Source organism: Manis pentadactyla, chromosome 16 (assembly GCF_030020395.1).
Source record: "Manis pentadactyla isolate mManPen7 chromosome 16, mManPen7.hap1, whole genome shotgun sequence".
Taxonomy (NCBI): domain Eukaryota; kingdom Metazoa; phylum Chordata; class Mammalia; order Pholidota; family Manidae; genus Manis; species Manis pentadactyla.
The window spans coordinates 59,089,207-59,109,405 of NC_080034.1; the positions used below are offsets into that span (position 1 = coordinate 59,089,207).

At 37.9% G+C, this 20,199-nt stretch overlaps 1 long non-coding RNA gene across 1 annotated transcript in view; it reads left to right on the forward strand.

Annotated features, from left to right (window-relative positions):
• Positions 1–359: 359 nt before the first annotated feature.
• The window catches only part of LOC130681293 (uncharacterized), a 44,626-nt gene continuing 24,786 nt past the window's right edge, over positions 360–20,199 (forward strand). Inside the window, exon 1 of the long non-coding RNA XR_008994333.1 lies at positions 360–486. This is a non-coding gene — a long non-coding RNA (uncharacterized LOC130681293). The remainder of the gene's footprint in view (positions 487–20,199) is intronic.

A 20,199-nucleotide genomic window follows, 5' to 3' on the forward strand; every position in this document is an offset into this window, starting at 1 on the left:
TTAATCCTTAATAAATGCATCTGAAGAATTATCAAAAATATCTAAGTAATTTTTTACTAGTACACATATGTGTAATTAGAAAGGAAATAACTAATGCAATTACCATATAGAAACATTAACCTTCAACCCCTATGGTTAATGTCATAGCTGATGATCACTGAATATTCTTATGAAACTTCATGTTTACCTATTTCCTGAAATCATCACTGTTCTTCCACCACACCCATAATTCTGATGAGTAAATACACACACGTGTGTTCACCCCTGCAGGGATGGCTGTTACTGATAATGAGCTCCTCCCTAACACATTTTTCTTCCCCTTCAGGTGAGGGTTGATAACGTGGCAGTAGCTACAAGTGATGCTATTCGCCCTTGATCCCTGGGAATTATTCCACCGACTACTGACGTAAAAGGAGCCTGGGCAGGCTGGCTGCTGCAAAACCTACTCTTCACAAAATGTCGGACTTGCAGGTCCTCAGAAGCACGGTAAGATTCTCCATAAAAGATCGACCTGGTAAATTGTATTTACATTCTGACTCCAGCAAATAAGCCAGGAGGAGCTGGGAGTTCTTTTTCTCTCTCTCTTTTTTTTTTTTTGTTGTTTCAAATTCTGTGCCTAGACCAGTGCTTTAAATCACCATCCCTGAGCCCAGCAGAGGGGGCAGCAAGCCACACGTTGGCCCACACCAGACTGCAAAGCGGAGAATTTCTTCAGGATTAATGACTGGATGCCATTCCATATCAAAGCAACAAAACTCCAGCTAGTGATTAATCCCAAGAAAATGCCCTGATACTTATTACTGACTTTAAAGGCTAAGAAAAATATACACCTCCCGTGATTTACTTATAGATGCAAAGGTTCCATTTATTCTTCTTAGTAGTAATAATAATAATAGGCTCTGTGGTGCTTTCGTGACACGTTTCTTTCCCTTCAGGTCCTTTACGCAGAACAAGAAAAAGAAAGTACACTGATTTGCATTGGCTTCCCATAGTTGTTCTATAGGCAAGGTGTTTTTTTTTTGCCCACCTCTAAGGGTAGTATGAAATCTCACCAAGAATGGAATGTCTAAGGTATGACTGCCTGTACGTTGGCCAATCAGATTTCCTGAATAATTGCTCAACATTCCATTTGCCTTATTACATTGTGTATCATTTTAATTTCCTCCAGGTAATCATATGACAGATCTCTCATGCACATAAGGTGCTTGTTTTTCTCCTGTACAACAGCTGTAAACAAAGGACTACATGTTTTAGAGAAGAAAACAAAAATGGAAGAGTCAAAACATTAAATAAGCTTAATTTGTTTGAACATATTTTATGCCCCTCGTCATCCTCAGTGGTTTCCTGTTGTGAAATGATGCATTTTGTTTTCAAAATGACAAACTTGAGATAAAACGAAGGCATTTTTACTGTGAGGTCACATTCCAGGGGTATTATCCTATGTCTATTTCTTATGTGTGGCTCTTACTAGAAGAAAGACCCACTTTGTGTGCCTTTATAGTTTAGGATCATGTGATGGCAGAACCATCTTGAAATTCTTTTCAAAGAATTTGCTACATGCCAAAATCCTGTGAAATACTCTGCCAATCAGCCAGTCATGTTGTCTATAGAATCCCAATTAAACCTTTTGACTTATAATTTTCCCATGAGTTTGGCTTTTCAGCTTAAAAGTGTATGACTATTTAGGACTTGTTAAAGGATCATTGTTTTATTTAGGACACAGAGGGTTTCTTCAAATTGGAAAAAAAACAGGAGACTCAGGAAAGTCATCCTCCCAGAAGAACTACAGATTGCTCTCATTATGTAATTACAACAGCAGCCACAGCTAACAGCTATGAGTACTAACGATGTGCCAGGCACTATATTAAGAACTTTGCACATAATTAGCAGTTGTGAAACAATTGTTTTATTAGCCAACTAAAAACTTGGGTTTCAATTCCACATTTTATCAAGAATTAATGAGAGTAAACTTTCTGCATGAAACAAATTTGATGAATAAATACATACTTTTCAATTTCCCTTTCATGTAGAACCTAAGTAATTGTTGTAAGTCAATTATGAGATGTAGAGGCTTTTAAAAAATTTTACTTAAGATAAACAGTCAGTTCTGAATCATTTTAAATGAGAAATATCATATGACTCCCTTTAAAACCAAAACAGTAGGGCAGCAAGACAATTGCCCACAATGCACTGGTTTTAAGCATCAGCTTTGGGGTAACACAGTTGGACTGAGGCTCCACTTCTGTCATGTTGCATAACCTTTGGCAAATAATAAGCCACATTAAGCCTCGATTCCGGATCTGCAAAATGAATAAAATAGTACCAACTTCTGAGCATTCCTCTGAGATGTAAGCCAGTTTTAAAGTATGAACAGAGGCTTTCATGTTATTAAAATATAAATACTGTGCAACTTTGGGTTTTACTTTTACATAAGTATATATTATGTGTAAATATACATATGTATAAATATGTTAATGGGTACATATAATTTGGAATTCTAATGCTTTCTTCATTTTCTGTATTTTTTAAGTCTTTATGACCACAGTTTTCAAAGTTCTAAAAAGTGACGGTCTTAACATTTTTGAACTCCAGAGACAAGACCATTCATTATAGATTCTCTTTTGGGCTCTGGAATACTAGTTTGAGAACTGCCTCCCTTGGAGCATCCGGGTTCTTCAGAGATGCCTCATAGGTAGTTGGGAGCTGGTAGTTGGATGTCATCCAAGCAGGTTTGCATCTATGGGTTTTGGGGGGTCACTGGAAGGATTCTATTTCTTTTAATTTTGTCTTTGGTGAGATGAGTTGGTCTCCCAAGTCTGACTAAACATCATTGAGCTCATTTGCAACAACATGGTCTAGTAGAAAAGGCACACAGTCTAAAGTCAGCCTTTCCTGGCTTGACACTTGCCTTATCTTAACTTGCTTCCTGGCTGATGGGCTTGGGGGAGCCACTTACTTTCTCTGAGTATCAGTTTCCTCATCTGCAGAATGAAATTACTAATACTCATATTTCAGGGCTCTTGTAGGGATTGAAGAAAGGATATAAAGTTCTTGGCATTTTGGTGATTCTTGACATTCCTTCAGTATACATTAAAAATCACAGTTACTTACAAAGTCTTTTTGTTGTACTTATACACACATATAAATGTACTCACACATACATAAATGCACATGTGCTTAAAAATATAAAACAAAAGCAATAGATAACATTACTTTGCAAGGTAATGTATCCTTTCAGGCTAGGAATGTAAGAAATGTAACCTATGGAAGAATGGCTTTACTAAATGAAATTTTCTGTGGATCAAACTGAACAATATTGGTTCAGTCCAGTGTAGCAGAGCACCCCCAAATAATTAACTTTTCAAAGTTACAAATTTGTTCAAAAACTGTATTTAATTAGAAACATAAAACATCCACAAATTTCCAAGTAACCTGCCCATCTTTATTGGCTGTGCATATCTGTCAATTATTACAGTATTTCTCAGTTCTATTCCAAAGAAGCATCTTGGATCCCGTACATAGTGTGATCTCTGAATAAGAGATGCATTTTCTTTGTAGTGTCAGTTTCTAGTTAAAATTGAATTCCTTGCTAGTTCCATTTGTGCAAGATGCTAATTGTTTTAAATAATGCAATGTTGTGTTTGTATGATTAATGATCTTGAGATTCCAAGTTGAAAGGAAGAAATTTGGTCCTTGTTTATCAAGAAAGAAATATGTATCTTAAGTTTATATGAGAGTGGCTATTGTGAAATGCAGTGGTTTTCCATGGGGCAATATCAACCCTGGGGACAATTCAGATGTTTGCGGGGGCATTGCTGCTTGCCACAATGGTTAAAGAAAGGATGCTGGCAGCACTTAGTGGGCAGAAGCCAGAGGATTTAGTGTCCACTGCATTTTGTAGTTCACTACAGCCGTATGAAGAATTGCCTGTACATCACATGACTTTGTTAGTCTTGCTGACAATTCATGCAAATGAAAATCTGTGTATCTGAACTGAGAGCCTAACTCAGATAACATATGAACAAAAAGTTGTTTGTATTTTGGTGTTGTTTTTGTTTTATGTTTTTTTACTCAATTTTAACCTACATTGGGTGTTCTAGGAATACAACTGCCTTATAATTTGAGATAAGATGTCACTTTGCTTCCTTTGGAAAATTACCATAATTTGTTCACCATTTAGAAAATCACATCACTTGACATCATCATTCAGTCACCAATATAGCCCATCTGTATCATTCTACATTTAAAGCTGTTGCATTTACAGCTTTTCAGTTGTAAACATCTGACTTCTTTCTTATGCCTTCTAGTATTGCTATGCCCAAATATTTACATAACAAAATGCATATTATTTTCTCAGAAAATAATTTTGTCCTAATACTCCTTTATATTAAACTTAGAGTTTTGTCTAATTTTTTTTCATCACAGTTTTAGGCAGCTTATGTTATCTATGAATCTCATTTCAGAATAGTATAGAACTATTTACTGTAATAATAATTACAGACTATCCATTATTACAGAGTGCTGAGTTAGGTGGGGCTGAGGGCCACTCACTTAGTGGCCTACGCCCGAGCTGGCTCTGGGGTGAGTGAGATTCCTGGGTTCTAATTCAGTGCTCTCACTTAGGAGCTATGTGACCTTAGACAAGTCCCTTAACAAGTCAGAGCTATAATAAGGTCGTCATGGGAAGGTTTAGTCATTATATGCTGAGATAAATGATACTGTTCACTTTTTCTTATTTTGTTTTTATGTTTGTTTTTTGCTTGAAAAGGATCTCTATAACATGGGCCATGGTCAAGAGCATGATGAAGGTCATGACTTCATGCGAGGTGCTAGGTATTTTCCCAATGCCAATCTTGCATCAGGGCAGATGGGGGCTCTGTGGTCCTGTTTGTGGTTGGGTGAGGCGCGACATGCTGTTTTGAGACCTGACTGAAGAGTGGTGAAAAGCCAGTGTGAAAGAACACATAGGGCAGGTTCTCCGATGAGACCAGGAGGCAAACTGGGTGGGGCTGAGGCTGTAGAGACACGGGGAGGAATGACATCCTTGAGAGACCCTAGAAATAGCAAAGACAAGTGACAACCTTGCCAAGGGTTAACCTGGGGTGGAATATGAGCATAACCCCAAATTTCTATCTTGGAAATCTGGCTGAATAGGGAGTACTTTTAAAAAGATCAGCTGTTTAAAATGGAAAATCTTATTCAATTAAACTGACAAGTATAAATATGCTGCCTGAGAAATGGGAATAGTAACAGAACCCTCCTCATGGGATTGTGTGATTAATAAATATGCTTAAAAATGTGGAAGTGGTTGCTATTGTATTTGGCACCAATAAATATTCAATAAATGGTAGCTGTGATTATTATGGGGTAATAACAAAACATAATAGGTAATAATTTACAAATAATTCAAAATAATCTCAAGACCTGAGATTTATTTAATTCATTAACTTCCTGTGAATGTTTCTTTCCTCCACCAGAAAGAACATGGATACTTGTCTATTTTCTTGAACTAAGACTAATAGAAGGGTGATTTTATCTTAAGATTGATGCATTTACTAAACTGCTTATGTATCCATCTGCCATCCTTACAGTTAATTCCAAGAAAATAAGTTGTTTTTTTAATCTGGACTTTTTCAAACATCCTTGTCTCTTTTGAACAATTTTAAGCATCATATTTATTTGGACATGACAGAAGAGGAATACATTTTCAAAGCATGCTTGTTTTTATATTCTCTCAAATATTCTACATGCAAGGCACTTCAGCTGGTGGTTTGATACAAGACTAATAAACACTTCATCTCAATTGCTTATAATCTTCTTGTAGAGGAATCATTTACTCTCCTGTATACATGATTATTTTTATTTTTAAATTTCCATGTAGTTATCAAGATACATAATAATTATTACTGTAAAGAATCAAGAGAAGGAAGAAATCTTTGTGGACAGCAGTAGAGAGGGAGGCTTAAGGGAATAAGTAGATTTATGTTTGTGTCCTAAAAGATACCTAAGATTTAAGTATGTGGAGAAAACTGAGGAAAACATTATGTTTGGCAAACAAAAAAAATAGACATAAAGCTATATAGGACATTCTTTTTGTCATAAAGGTTGTCTATGCTGTTGTTTATGTATGAGGGGAACAGTGGTTGGGGAAAGGAACTGGAGATGAAAGTGCTTATTACTTAGCTTAGTGATTTGAGGCAAGAAATTTTCTAGAAAACACACATATATACAAACATCTCCTTAATGTCTGAAAATACTTAAGGGGATCCTGTCATAACCTGAAACCTACCTACCAACCCTATGCCTGTTGCTATTACCAGAGTTTATTCACTAACAGATACTGTGGCTCAGGCTGATGTCATCCAATTTTTTTTGTGCACTGAATATTTCTTAGCATCTGCCATATACTACCCTGCATCAATCATGTAAGTCCCTTTCCACAAGAAGCTCACCATCTAATATAGGAGGCATACGTGTAAAGGTTTCAACGACATGACATGTGCACTATAAATATAGGCAGACATAAAGAATAGAGTCCCCCAATTTAGTCAAGGAGGACTAGGAAGACTTCACATAGGAAGTGACCACTGATTGGAATCTTTACATGAATAGTTTTTCAGATAGGATTCATGTGAAGAGGGTGCATGGAAATTCAAGGAGATATGTAAGACACTAGAAAATTTAGCATATTTGTATTGCTAGAACATAAAGTATACATAAAGGGCAGACGATAAAGCTGTTTAATTGGTCTAGCAAGAGCACTTCAATTTATCTTTAAATTTTATTAAATTTTTTTGAGATATAATTAACATACAATACACTGTGTATATTTACAGCATATAGCTTGTTAAGTCTTGACACATGCACATCGGTAAAACCATCCTCACAATCAAACTAGTGAACATACCCATCAGCCTCCAAAAATTCCATTGGCGTCCTCCTAGCCCTCATCTCTTATCACCAAACAACCACTAATCTGTTTTGTAGCACTATAAATTAGTTTCCATTTTTAGAGTTTTACATAGATAATGCCATACATTATCTTTTTTCTGTTTGGCTCTTTTTCATTCCATGTAATTATTTTGAAATCCATCCATGTGCTTTGTGTACCAATTATCTATTCCTTTTTAGTTCCAGATAGTGATTCATATATATTACAACTCATTTATTCATTCCTATGGTGGACATTTCATTTTTTCCTAACTTTGGGCTATTACAAATAAAGTTAGTGTGTAAGCATATATATTTCCTTTTCTCTTGAGTAAATATCTAGAAGTAGAATGTGTAAGTCATATGGAAAGTAGACACCTAACAAGTTTAGAACCTGACAAACTGCCCCAGTGGTTGTGCATTTTACATTCCCACGAGCACTGGATGTGAGTTCCTGTTCCTCCAGACCCCTGCCAACAATTCGTGATGTCCGTCTTTTTTTACTTTTAACCATTCTAGTATGAATAGAGTGGGTATCTTACTATGATTTTAACTTGCATTTCTCTAATGATTAATGATGTTGATCATCTTTCCATGTTCTTATCATCCATTCATATGTTATTTTTGGTGAAATGTCCGTTTAGATCTTTTTTATACATTTTTAAATTAGGTTGTTTTCTTGTTTTTGAGTTTTGGGTCATTTTTACATATTCTGGATGCAAGTTCTCTATTACATATATCATCTACAAATATCGTCTCCCAGTCTGTGGCCTGTCTTCATTCTCTTAATAGTGTCTTTCAGACAGTTTTTTTGATGTTTTTCATTTTGATGAAATCCAATTTTGTCATATTTTTTCTTTTCCTTTGTGATCCCTGTTTTTGGTGTCATATACAAAAATTTGTTAAATGAGGATCTCTGGGAACAGGACCCAAGCATTATAACTTTTAAAAGCTTCCCAAGTAATTCCAATGTGCAACCAAGTTTGAGAACCAGCATGTTACAGCAGTGTCTCTCTAACTTTAAATATGAACTCAAATCATTGAAAGATCTTAAATGTAGATTCTGAAGCAATGGGACTGAAGTAGAGCCTGAGATTCTGCACTTTTTTACAACAAAAATGGTAGAGCTGATGAGACAGATGGTCAGAGTTCACAAAAGAGAATTGTGCATGCCATATTAAGGAGTTCAGGAATTTTAGTTTGATTATTGTGGCAATAGGGAGCCACTGAGGTCTGTACAGTAATGGAATAACATGGCTGTATTTGGGTTTTAGAAAGAACTTTCAGGTAGCAAGTGGGGAAAGACGGATAAAAGAGAAGACTTGAATCAAGGATCACTGACTGAGTGTGAGGGTCTGAGGAGAGAATGACAGCCAGTGTGGCTTTGGACACTGGGTACTTTGAGGTATCATCACATTTCCAACACGAGAGGAGCAGGGCTGAGGCTGGGCTGTGCTCACTGACAGACTCTTACTTTAGATACAGTGGAGTTGAGAAGCCTTTGAACCATTCAGAAGTAGATAGACCTTTGGTTAAATGGGTTTTGAGTTCAGGAGAAAGATATGAATTGGAAGCATGCTTCTGGGAATTAGCAGGCATAAGGATAGTTGAAACCATGTGTATGAATGGAATTGTTCATTGAAGATATAGAACATGAAAATCAAAAGAGGCCTAACAGTGACCACTTTGGAGGTCACTGATGTCAAGCATCAGTGCAGCAAGAGGCAGAAACCTGAGTGTAGTGGGTTGAGGGGTAAAGAAGAGCCGCTGTCTTCAGAGTCCATACTGATTACCTGGTAGGGTAATTATCAGGTTACAAGTGCTGATTGCCTATGATATTGTCTTGAGCATCGGGGACTGTCATTATAGAATGCCAGTTTGAGGAACAATTCTAATCCCCCCATCCCTCTGAATGTTGGAATGACTGTGAGGTGTAAAATACAAGGCTTGACACTGCCACATGTCTCAAGTCAAAGGTGAAAGGGAAGGAGGGCGCCTCTATGAGCACCTTTCTCTGAGTCACAATACAGAAATGCTCCTTCTGCAGCTTGTTTTTCAAAGTTCTTTGTGCTATTGCTTTGGCCTTCTGGCTTAGTGTCACGATATCCTTGCAGGAGAAGAGTTAACCCAAATTTCAGAAGAATCTCGCTCAACAGGCTTATTTCTAAAGAACAGCCATATTTTTATCTTTGAAGTAGTGTGTCTTACCCTAGTGTGGACTTGCCTTCTGGGATTGAAGGATGAAGGGCAGAGCCCTCCAGCCCATGCCAAGCATCAACAGAAACATTTCCATTTTTATTCTGATGGTATGAGACAAATCTGAAAATTGCCATGTAGATGTAAATGCTCAGGATCATTTGAGAAATAGGACTCCAAGTCAGTAATTATGCTAGGTGCGCTGTGGGTTTCTGGATTCCCCCTCTCTATTTTCCCCTAGTATATGTTGCATTTGTAGCTTTTAGAGCAGTGGACTGTGAGCATCTATACTATTTCATTTATTCTTGGTAAGGTAAGGGCAACATTTTTGTGTGTTTCATCACTAAATTCCAGCCTGTCAAAGTGTGTGTAAGTAAGCACTGAAGCCACTGTGGAAAGGGGACCGTACATCTTTAAAGAAAACTGCAAGGGAAACCCTAGCCTCTCCTAATTTACATATGGTGACATTTCGCAGAAATATTGAAACATTAGCAGTGACATAATGAAATTCTGCCTATCAGCCATGGAAGGAATAATGTTACTGTAAAGGTAACCTGTCCACAGTTTGTTATCAAGAAAATATTCTTGCCAAGAAACATATATTTAGTAAGGCACAATAAAGAGGGATTTTCCCCCCCGTTTTATTTTCTCTCCTGGGCTATCCATCTTCCCCTACAGATTTACTGTATGATCACTCCCTTTACATGCTAATTATGTGCAGGCCTGGTGAATTTGTTAGTGGTGACACTTCTGAGACCCAGTGGGACTGCAACTCATTATGTGGCAATGTCCAGATATATCAGATATTATTAGCTGTCATTAATCTGCTGTAGAAACACTGAGTGCTAAGCCAGGAAGAGAACAGAAAAGGGTGTGCCGTCTGAACCCCAAAAGGTCAAAAGGGAAATAAGCCAGAAGGGGACAACAATCAGCAGTGGACATCATTTTGCTCTTGATTTTTTACCCCAATAACTGACTCAGTGTGCCAGGCAGAAGGAGCGAGGAAGCACCACTTAGGCATTTGTTATTTTAATACCCATTGTGGCCATTTCATGGGCAGTAACCTTTCACTGTAATTATGTACGATTACATACATTATCTGTTATCTCGTTTGAGCCTCAAAGAAACACCAGAGGTAGACATTTGACCATGGGATATTTCAGCTCGAATTTTGTACAGTGATTCCTAGGACAGTGCATTTTGAAGTACAAAGCTTGTTGTTACTATTTTAGTTGGTATATTCTTTGAACTCATTGTGTAAGCTGTTTGGTCCACAGGGAGTGATGGGGTCTATCTCTGCTCTTGTCCTATTCCAACTCTGCATGCCCAAACTCTAATTGTTCTTTCAACACTCAGTTAAAATTCATGTAATCCCACTTTCTTCTGGACTTCCATAAGACATTCTTATATTTTAATGATATATAACTATATAGATTATATTCTTTGTATCTGTGTATCTATCCATCTATCCATCCACCCACCCACTCTCTCACCCACCAGTCTACCCACCCATTCAGCCCTCTATCCATTTATGCATCCATCCATTCATCCATCTACCTAATTTCCTTTATTCAGTAGATCATAAATCTTTAGAAGAAGGGAAAGTTAAGGTCATTATATTTGACCTTTGGGTCTTAAACAAGGTGGTTTTGGTCTAATAAACACACAAGATTAATTTTTATGAAGTACAGAAATTGACATATATAAGTGATTCCATAATGGAGGTATGCATCATATATGCATATATATATTTTATATGTTTGACAACCAATAAAAATACATGCACACAGTAGTCATGTGTGGGTAAAATTGTAATATTCCCAGAATATTTCTCCTGGCTTTAGTGCATCTGCATATTAACAGGCATTCCTCAGGGGTGGAGAACAGTTCATCTCCGTATCAATGGGTAATTATCTGGGCAATAGAGGGCTTATCTGAACCTAAGAGGTAAGGGGGAGGGCTGGTTTTGCTTCTGCCGGAGCAGGAAAGAGAGATGGCCCTGGACAGCAGTTTGTAAGCAGATTTTAAACTTTATTTTGCCCTTTAATTGCTTTTGGTTTTAGAGATATTTTGTCCCAGGATTTCTTCTCTCTGGAGTTACATCATGTATATACAAGAGAAAGTAGAAGTTTAAACACTTTATTAGGTTCTTTCATTTTCTCTGTTTTCATTCAGTCTTTATTCCTCTAGGAACTTACCTAGTGCTTTCAGCTCATCTGTTTTTCAGTGATTCTATAGTCTCTAAGTGAAAGTCCATCCTCACATCCTGAGAGTCACTCTGAGCTCCAATTTAGATGCCTTCTTGCTATTGTTCATTTTCCCTTTACTGCAGGTTGTTCATATTCTAAAGAAAGATATTGCAGGTATTCCTAGGATTATGCAAAATATCTTTAGTTTATAAACTATGCAACTTCTATGTTGTCAAATATTGTGAAGCACCCCAGAAAGCTCTTAAGTATGAGCTGAGACTGTACTATTTTCTTCATTGGTAATTAGCTTCTTTCCTGTATCAGACATCATTAGTACTCCACCCATATCCCTTTAGTTCACTGCCAGGGGCACTTGCTAACAGTCCTATTCAAAGCCAATGGCTTCCTGCCTTCATCTGCCCCAGAGAATTCTCTTTTTATGGAAGTTTCAAGGTGTTAATGTCCAAGGAATGGCCCTCAACAAATGAGAGGTGGAAGTTGGTGGATAAATATGCCAGCTTCCTTGTCCTTTGGTGGAATGAATCTGAGATATGTTCTCCTTAGTCTCTGAAAGGGTCTCTGGTGGGACAGAGCTTCGAACCCCAAGGTGGTAACCTCCTTGCTCTACACCACTCTTTTCCTGACTCCTTCACTTCATCACCGTGCTTCCACACCTCCCAAATAAACTACATGAACCAAAATCCTGTCTTAACCTCTGCCATTGAGGGAACACAAACTAGAGAGTCAGTCCCCTAAAAAGCAGCCCCTCTGTATGAAAATTCTAGAATTATATGACCCACTGATGAGACAGTAACTATCCTGGTGATAAGTAGGACTGCGATAACATTTGTGTCACAATTACTAACTCATCTGTTCTGGAAAACAATGGAGAACAGGTGAGGGGAATATATCAATGCTTGGACAATGTGGTGACAAATGATTATTATAAGGATCATGGAGTTGGTTGAGTTTTGTTAATTTTTATAAGAATCTTAGTAAAAGATAATGACAGTCTCAACTAGCTCTTAACTTACGAGTACAAGAAGTACAGAAGTCGTGGCAGAGGTTAGAGCTCTTCATCCCGCACATAGAGAACAGACTGTAATGAAGTCAGGCGCAAGATTTGAACATTATGACGGCATTAACAAGGACACTCAGTCCACAGCCTCAGCAAGTTTTCCATATGAAAGTCAGATCCAATAGGGAAGGAAAGGACCCTTAAGAACCAAGATAAAGGCATTTGAGTGGTGCACTTGAGAGTTTGCATCCCTAGAACCACCTGAATGATAGAAAGGGTGCATTCATCCCAGAAGTCATCCAATGCGCTCACATAAAGCACATGCCTCACAAAGTACTGCTTTTTTTCAAGACCTACACCCATCTTGCCTTATTATTTCTAGGCCAACAAGAAACAGTTCTCAGCATGGCTTACATAGGGAAGTCCTGTTCCTACACAGAAAGAAATGGAGTATTCACCAAATTATTTACAGGTCCTGGGGAATATGTACCTGCAAGAAGAGAAAGAAAATAAAGAAAAGGTGAAAACATGGTGACACAGAAGGTCCAGAACCTAGGCTGGATAGAGGAGTGCTTATTATTATTGGATACCTTTCTGCAACATAGGATTTTCATGCCGGCAAGGGCATCAGAGCCTGTCTGGATTCATTGATGCAATGGCTGCTTAGAAAGAATCAGAAAGTCAGAAAAGCCACCAGGCAGCTGTGTTCACAGCAAGGGCCCTAAGGCCACTGCCTCATTAAGTGATTAAAGATAAACCAGTATGGAGGGTAAGACTTCCTCATGCCCAGTGGAGACCAGGGTTAATGGCAGAAGTGCTGCATTGCAACTGGGACCCCTCAGTTTAGTGATGAGAAGAGATGGAGCATTCTTTTCCTAAAAAAACCTTCTTGGGACATTTGTACATAGTTATTATATTTAATTTTATATTTGCTTTCTAATGAAATATTACAAAACTATATATCTACAATCTCATTTAAAGGTAATTTTAGTATTTGAATAAAACCCTTTTATTATATTAACCCAAGTATTTTCTTGTTAATATTTAGTTGTATGATTTTCTAATACTAAAATGATGTGAAGGATACTTTGTCATATGGTGTTCTCAGAATGAATTCCAAAATATAGCATTACTAGTTCACATTGTACATTTTTAAGATGTCTAGAATATCATAAATTATTTTTAGAAAGTGTGAACAGATTAATATTACCAACCACAACATGGGAGGTAGGTTCTCAGCATCATTGAGATAAATGGGTATTATTATTTAATGCTTTTCTTTTGCCCATTAAAAAAAAAAATCTCAAGTATATAGTTTAAAATCAATCTTTACTTGATCTTAAAGATTATGTAACCCAAGTCCCTTTCTTATCCATCAGGAGCTTTGGAGGACAGAAAAATTTAATTATTGTCCAAATATACACAGCTAATAATTTCAATAAGTTCATTTTCCTATCCAGATCTTTTACTTACATCATGCTATCTCAAGTTGAAAATTTTATCTGTCTATGCTTTTTGTTTGAAAGCTTTTTTGATGTAACTTCCGACATAATAAATTACTGAAGTTAAAAGGAGGATAGAATTATATTTGAATAAAGATTTTAGGCAAAAGTGCTTTACTGATTGCTGTAATTTAGACATCCTTGAAAAATATATACCACAGTTCTTCATAAATGGCTCGGAGGACATTCTCTCTTGTAGAGAGTAAGATCACTCAATTTTGTAAGCCTTCAGTTGACTTCTGGCTATAAATTTGAATGATTCTCTTGAAATAAAAGTTATAATCTTCTTCCCCTGTACTTTCTTCCCTTCATCCTGCCCTTCATAGCCTCTTCTAGTATTCATCTCCTTTCAATATCCCCTTACCCCTTGGTTTTGTCTGTTCCTCTCTAACTCTTCCTAGAATATCAGACTTGCAATGCTGTCTCTGCACACTTATCAGTTATAGGCCAGGCAGGAGCATACACGGTTAGGAATCAGCCTCCGGAATCATGTTCCTTACCTGTAATCTCAGTATGTTCTGGAGCCAGTCTTATTATTGTCAGGTCATATATCACTCACTTTTCTAGAGTTCAGGCGTACCTCTAGACATGTGATCTAGAGACTAGTCATTATAGATCGGTTTTATTTAGTTCCTTCATCTTTTCTGGCATCCACAACCTACAGCCTGGGATTATTTATTTTTAAGCTTCTAAATTATAGATTCCCTTTATAGTACTGCCAACCCATTATTTAAGCCAAGGGAATAATACTTCAGTCTAATTTTTCCTTTTTTTTTTCACTGCCCATCTGTTGCTCTGACACAACCTCTAATATTCGAGTGCTTCTGTGGGGCAGCACCCAGTTTCTGCCAGCCCTTGTCTCCAAAGCCTTCTCTAAACTAAAGGCCTGGATTATACTGTTTATAAATAGATCTTTCCAAACAATGATCAAAGCCATCTTAACTCTTCTGTAGGCAACTGTCCAACTGGATCGTTTCCATCTGTTATCTGCAGATTTTGGAAATAGAACTGTATTAGTCTAGTTCAGTGCCGAAAATAGAGATCCCTCTAGGTATTTTAAGCTAAAAGGGGCTTACAGAAATGATTAAATAGAGCAGAAGAGCAGGAAACAAGAAGACAGCTCTCAGTCTGCTCAGATCAAGACCAAAGAGATGGAATACAGGTCTCAGGTAGCCAGGACAATGCTAAGGCTGGCCTTTGTGAATATGCCGCAAGATTCATTTTGTGATCTTTCTTGTTGTTAGAATCAACATCAAGGTGATAGCCTCTGTCTAACCTTTACCTTTCAGATCTTCTGTAGGTGTATCTAATTAGAGAGAACTGATTCTTGACCATGACCCTAGTTGTAAAAGAGTCTAGGAAATGCGGACTTTAACTCTCCAGCTCTGTTGTACAGGGAGGAGTATAGAAAGGAAGTAGGACTGGGTGCTGAGTGCCCATCAGCCATATCCAGCCCATGGGCTAAAGATATAGGCTGAATGCAGTTTCTTTTATTTTTTAATTTCTTATTAAGGTATGATTGATACACACGCTAATGAAAGTTTCAAATGAAAAAACTATGTGGTTACTACACTTACCCATATTATCAAGTCCCCACCCAGACGTCAATGCAGTCACTGCCCATCAGTGCAGCAAGATGCCAGAGATCCACTATGTGCCTTCTCTGTTACACTGTTCTCCCCATGATCCCCCACACCATGCATACTAAACATAATACCCCTCAATCCCCTTCTCCCTCCCTCCCCACCTGCCCTCCCACACCCCTCCCCTTTGGTAACCACTAGTTCACTCTTGGAGTCTCTGAGTCTGCTGCCATTTTGTCCCTTCAGTTTTGCTTCATTGTTATACTCCACAAATGAAGGAAGTCACTTGGCATTTGTCTTTCTCCACCTGGCTTATTTCAGTGAGCATAATGTCCTCCAGTTCCATCCATGTTGTTGCAAATAGTAGGATTTCTTTCTTTCTTATGGCTGAATAGTATTCCATTGTATATATGTACCACATCTTCTTTATCGATTCAGCTACAGATGGACACTTAGGTTGCTTCCATATCTTTGCTATTGTAAAAAGTGCTGCGATAAACATAGGGGTGCATATGTCTTTTTGAATCTGAGAAGTTGTATTCTTTGGGTTTATTCCAAGGAGTGGGATTCCGGGGTCAAATGGTATTTCTATTTTTAGTTTTATGTGTATTCTTTTGGATTGGTCACCCAGTTCTCTCAATATTCTTTCATTCTTAGAGATCCTTTTTTTCTCTCTATGCCTCAACTTCTTTGTATTCCTCTTCTCTAGTTTCTATTTCATTTATCGTCTCCTCCACCATATCCAACCTGCTTTTAATACCCGCCATTGTGCTCTTCAATGATTGGATCTCCTACCGGAATTCATTCCTGAGTTCTTGGATATCTTTCAGTACCTCCATTAGCATGTTGATGATTTTTATTTTGAGCTCCCTTTCAGGAAGAGTCATAAGGTCCATGTCATTTAAATCTCTCTTCATAGTTGTATTAATTTTACTCTGGACCAGGTTCCTTTGGCATTTCATTTTTGTATATGGTGCCCTCTAGTGTCCAGAAGCTCTACTCTTTGGAGCTGCTTAGCCGCTGAAGCAATGTCGGGGGGTCGCAGGGGAGCAGTATTGGTGCCTCGGGGCAGGAAAGAGCTGTTTCCTGCTTCCCGGCTGCTGTGCCTGTCTCCACTGCCTGAACCAGTGGGCCGAGCACACAGGTATAAGCTTTTGTCCCAGAGCAGCCAGATATGGATCCCTGCTTTCCACAAGTGGCTGGAATCTCAGTCTCTCCATGAATTCTGCCTGTATTAGCTTTCCAACCCCATAATCACACGAGTATCATGAAAGCACCATGAAATGTAGGTTTGTGCTCCCAGAGCAGATCTCCGGAGATAGGTATTCAGCAGTCCCAGGCCTCCACTCCCTCCCTGCTCTGTTTCTCTTCCTCCTGTCGGTGAGCTGGGGTGGGGGAGGGGCTTGTGCCCCGCCAGGCCACAGCTCTGGTACGTTACCCTGTTCCATGAGGTCTGCTCTTTTTTCCAGGTGTATGCAGTCTGGCGCAGTCCTCTTTCCTGTTGCTCTCTCAGGGTTAGTTGTGCTAACTATATTTTCTAATTGTATACGGTTTTAGGAGGAAGCCTCTGTCTCTCCTCTCACGCTGCCATCTTTAATCCTGGATACGGTTTCTGTTTTCTTCTTTCTTCACTTCCCTTCCCTCCCCCAGATCGAGTGACCTGTGAATATACTGCCCTCCTGTGAACTGTATTCTACTGGAAGGACAATCCCCCCCATCCCCTTCTTGTTGTCCATTCACTGTTTCCTACTGGCTCAAAATACTTTATACTTCAATCAAATCAAATGTCCTACATCATATTTAGGAGGGGCCACCTTTGTATCAAGAATTCAGAGTTCCTAGCCAGAGTTCCTAGCCAGTAAGAAAGTATTTTTCTCCCTCAGATAGCGCTTGCTTAGTCCTTTCTTATTAACAAGTAAGAAAAAGAGAGCAAACTTGAAATGTCCCTCTTCTCTCACACTATGATTCTTGATTTAATTCCAAATGTCTGATACACAGTTTAAGGGCTCACAAAAAGACACTAAAGTGTGTGCTCATGGTGAATGAGTTCATTAAGACTTTCATATTTTTATGTTCTTCCTCATATATGCATGCACCCCTACATATTGTCCAGATGCCTTTACCAAATCTGTCTTTGTGTGATGTCCTTCATATTGTTCATTTGAATATCCAAGTGGGAGAGTTTCTTTTCCTCAAAAAATTCCTCAATGAACTTGGCTTGCCTAGACAGGTTTGAGAGAATCATTCACAAAGTACAAATATGTGAAACTTGAGTATATTTTAAATTCTTTTAAAACCTTATTTGCTTTAGAGTTCATGCACATCCCTTTACTTAAAAATGGCACTTTGTATATTTGAGTGTGTGTCTTATTTAAGCACATTACTGAAGTTCAATTGAGAACAATAAGAAAATTCATGTAGATATGTGGGCAAGATATGAACAAGAAAGTTGGAATTGCTAAATAAATATCCAGGGTGATGTTTCCTGTAGATGAGAATGTGAATTAAATATTAAATGTAATGGACCATAGCCACATACATAAACCCTGCAATAAGAAAGGACCCGATTAAACGAACACCCCCAAATTTATGAAATACTAGGTGTTTCCTTAACTCAAAACCTAGAATAGCTTTAAGCCTAGGTCATGAACTGAAATGCTTATAGAAGCCAGGAAAGTGACCTAAATGAGTGAGAATGATAAGGTTAAAAACTAAATATTAGTTGACACTAAGTCTCAGTACTGAGGATTAGCAAAGAATGACAGGAGCTATTTAAGCTCCAGAGAACTCAGATTTGCTCTAAAGGGATTAACTACTACTCAGCAAGGCAATCCTGCTATTTCCAGGGCTTCCAATTTTCTGAGAGTAACCAAAATTGTGGATTTCTATGTGAAAAATAATCTCTAAATGTTGTGATTAAAGCAATCACAATACTGTAGACTAGGCACTGATGCTAAGGCTGAATGGTCTTGGGGATAGCCGGGGATAGAAGGTAACTTTCCTAAATTATCCCTGGAAGCTGGGATAAGGGAGCCCCCTACCTAGGAAGAACAATTGTTGAGCTGCATCTGGATGTTGCTCTGTTCCACTTGCATTCGTGATAAACTCATTCATTTCACTTGCTATGTATGGATATGTCATTTCTTCCATGAGCCCCCCCACCTCAGACTACATGGCTCCTTTGTGCTGCAATGCAAACTTGACATCCACTATCAAATTCACAATTAAAGTTATTATTACCATTGCATAACTGCCCATCTTCCTGGCCTAAAACTTCAGAGTTCAGGCCTTTGTTCATCCTGTGAATCAGTTTATCTTCAGTTCCTAGAATGAGGATAGCACATAATAGATGCTTAACAAACATCTGATGAACAAATAAGCAACGCATTAATTATGAAACATGGGTATAAATAGTTATCTATTTCTATTGGTAAAAAGTATGCTGGACCTGCATGACATAACATAGACAATAGGATGATTAGTGAGTGAGTACAAGGAAAATTAGTGATCATTTAAAAACTAAGTTTCAGGCTTGAAAGACCAAAATTGATATATGGATATATAATCAAGTTATAACTTGATTTGAAGAATATTCACCTTAATTTAGCTTTGAGTTTAACATCTGTAGGAATACAAGATCAATTATTTTACTTGGACTCTTCGATTATTTCATTTCTAAATTTGAATAATTTTTCTTCTGGTGCATTGAGTGCCCAGTTGCTTTCACTGGAAAAATTGATACCAAAGTGCCTTGGTGAAAAATCTTAATCTTCCTTCTTCCTTGAAAGAGTAAAGTGAAACTGCCATAATATGGAAATTAGGCCATATCCATACATGGTAAGTGAAATGAACGGGCGCATGGGCAACTCTCGGATTCATTTCACAAGGCTCATGTCTATAGCAAATTATCACAGTAAGTATTTTAAAACATCCATGCACAATGTCTTATTTTCACCATTGGAGCATTCAGCTGACCTAATTTTCCAGTCCTGCACTTGTTGTATGATGCTTCTAATTGGCCCAGTTGTATCAAAGATTACACTTACTGTTTAGGAGTAAACTGTTTTAAAATCATTGTGACAGTTTCTTGTAAGTTTGAAAATCAAAATAATTGAAAAAAAAAAAGCTTGGAGTCAAGTCGCTTCTCTTATGGGTTATGAGGTAAAGCACTGTACCAAATCAAAATGAGCTACTTTGATAGTTTGGTGATTTTACACCTAAAATGAAAGGGAAAAGTGGTGAACATGTTACCAACACTAATGTAAATTATAAAAACCGCATGCATTTAAATTGTGTAGTTTATGGACCCAGATCATCCTGATATCATTTAATAACAAATTACCCTGCACAGAGAAGACAAAGTACAAATGCATTTAGTTGTTTAGGGAGTGGTTAAACCAAAACAGCTAGTTTCAGACAGTTGTTGCAGTGGTCTGTGTATGTGGCCCCGAATCTCAATTGTAGGAAGTAAAGAAAACTGCTCACAGTGTTGCTTCAAAAGGCTTATTAGTTGTGTTATGAGCAGCGGTGTTGATTATAATAATCATTCAGGGCTTCAGTTTCTGCCAGGAAGAGCTTCCTGCAAAATGTGTCCCCGCCTTCACCTAAGAAACATTTTATCTAGTTAAACGATTGATGCAGACTGCTTCACAACTTGTAATAAATGAGGAGATGGCATATTATGGTCACATTTGGCAATCATGGGTAAGCCCGGCTTTACATTCCTTGTCCAAGGAAACCATCTTGAATGAAAGGCATGCATATGTCTGGCACAAAAATTA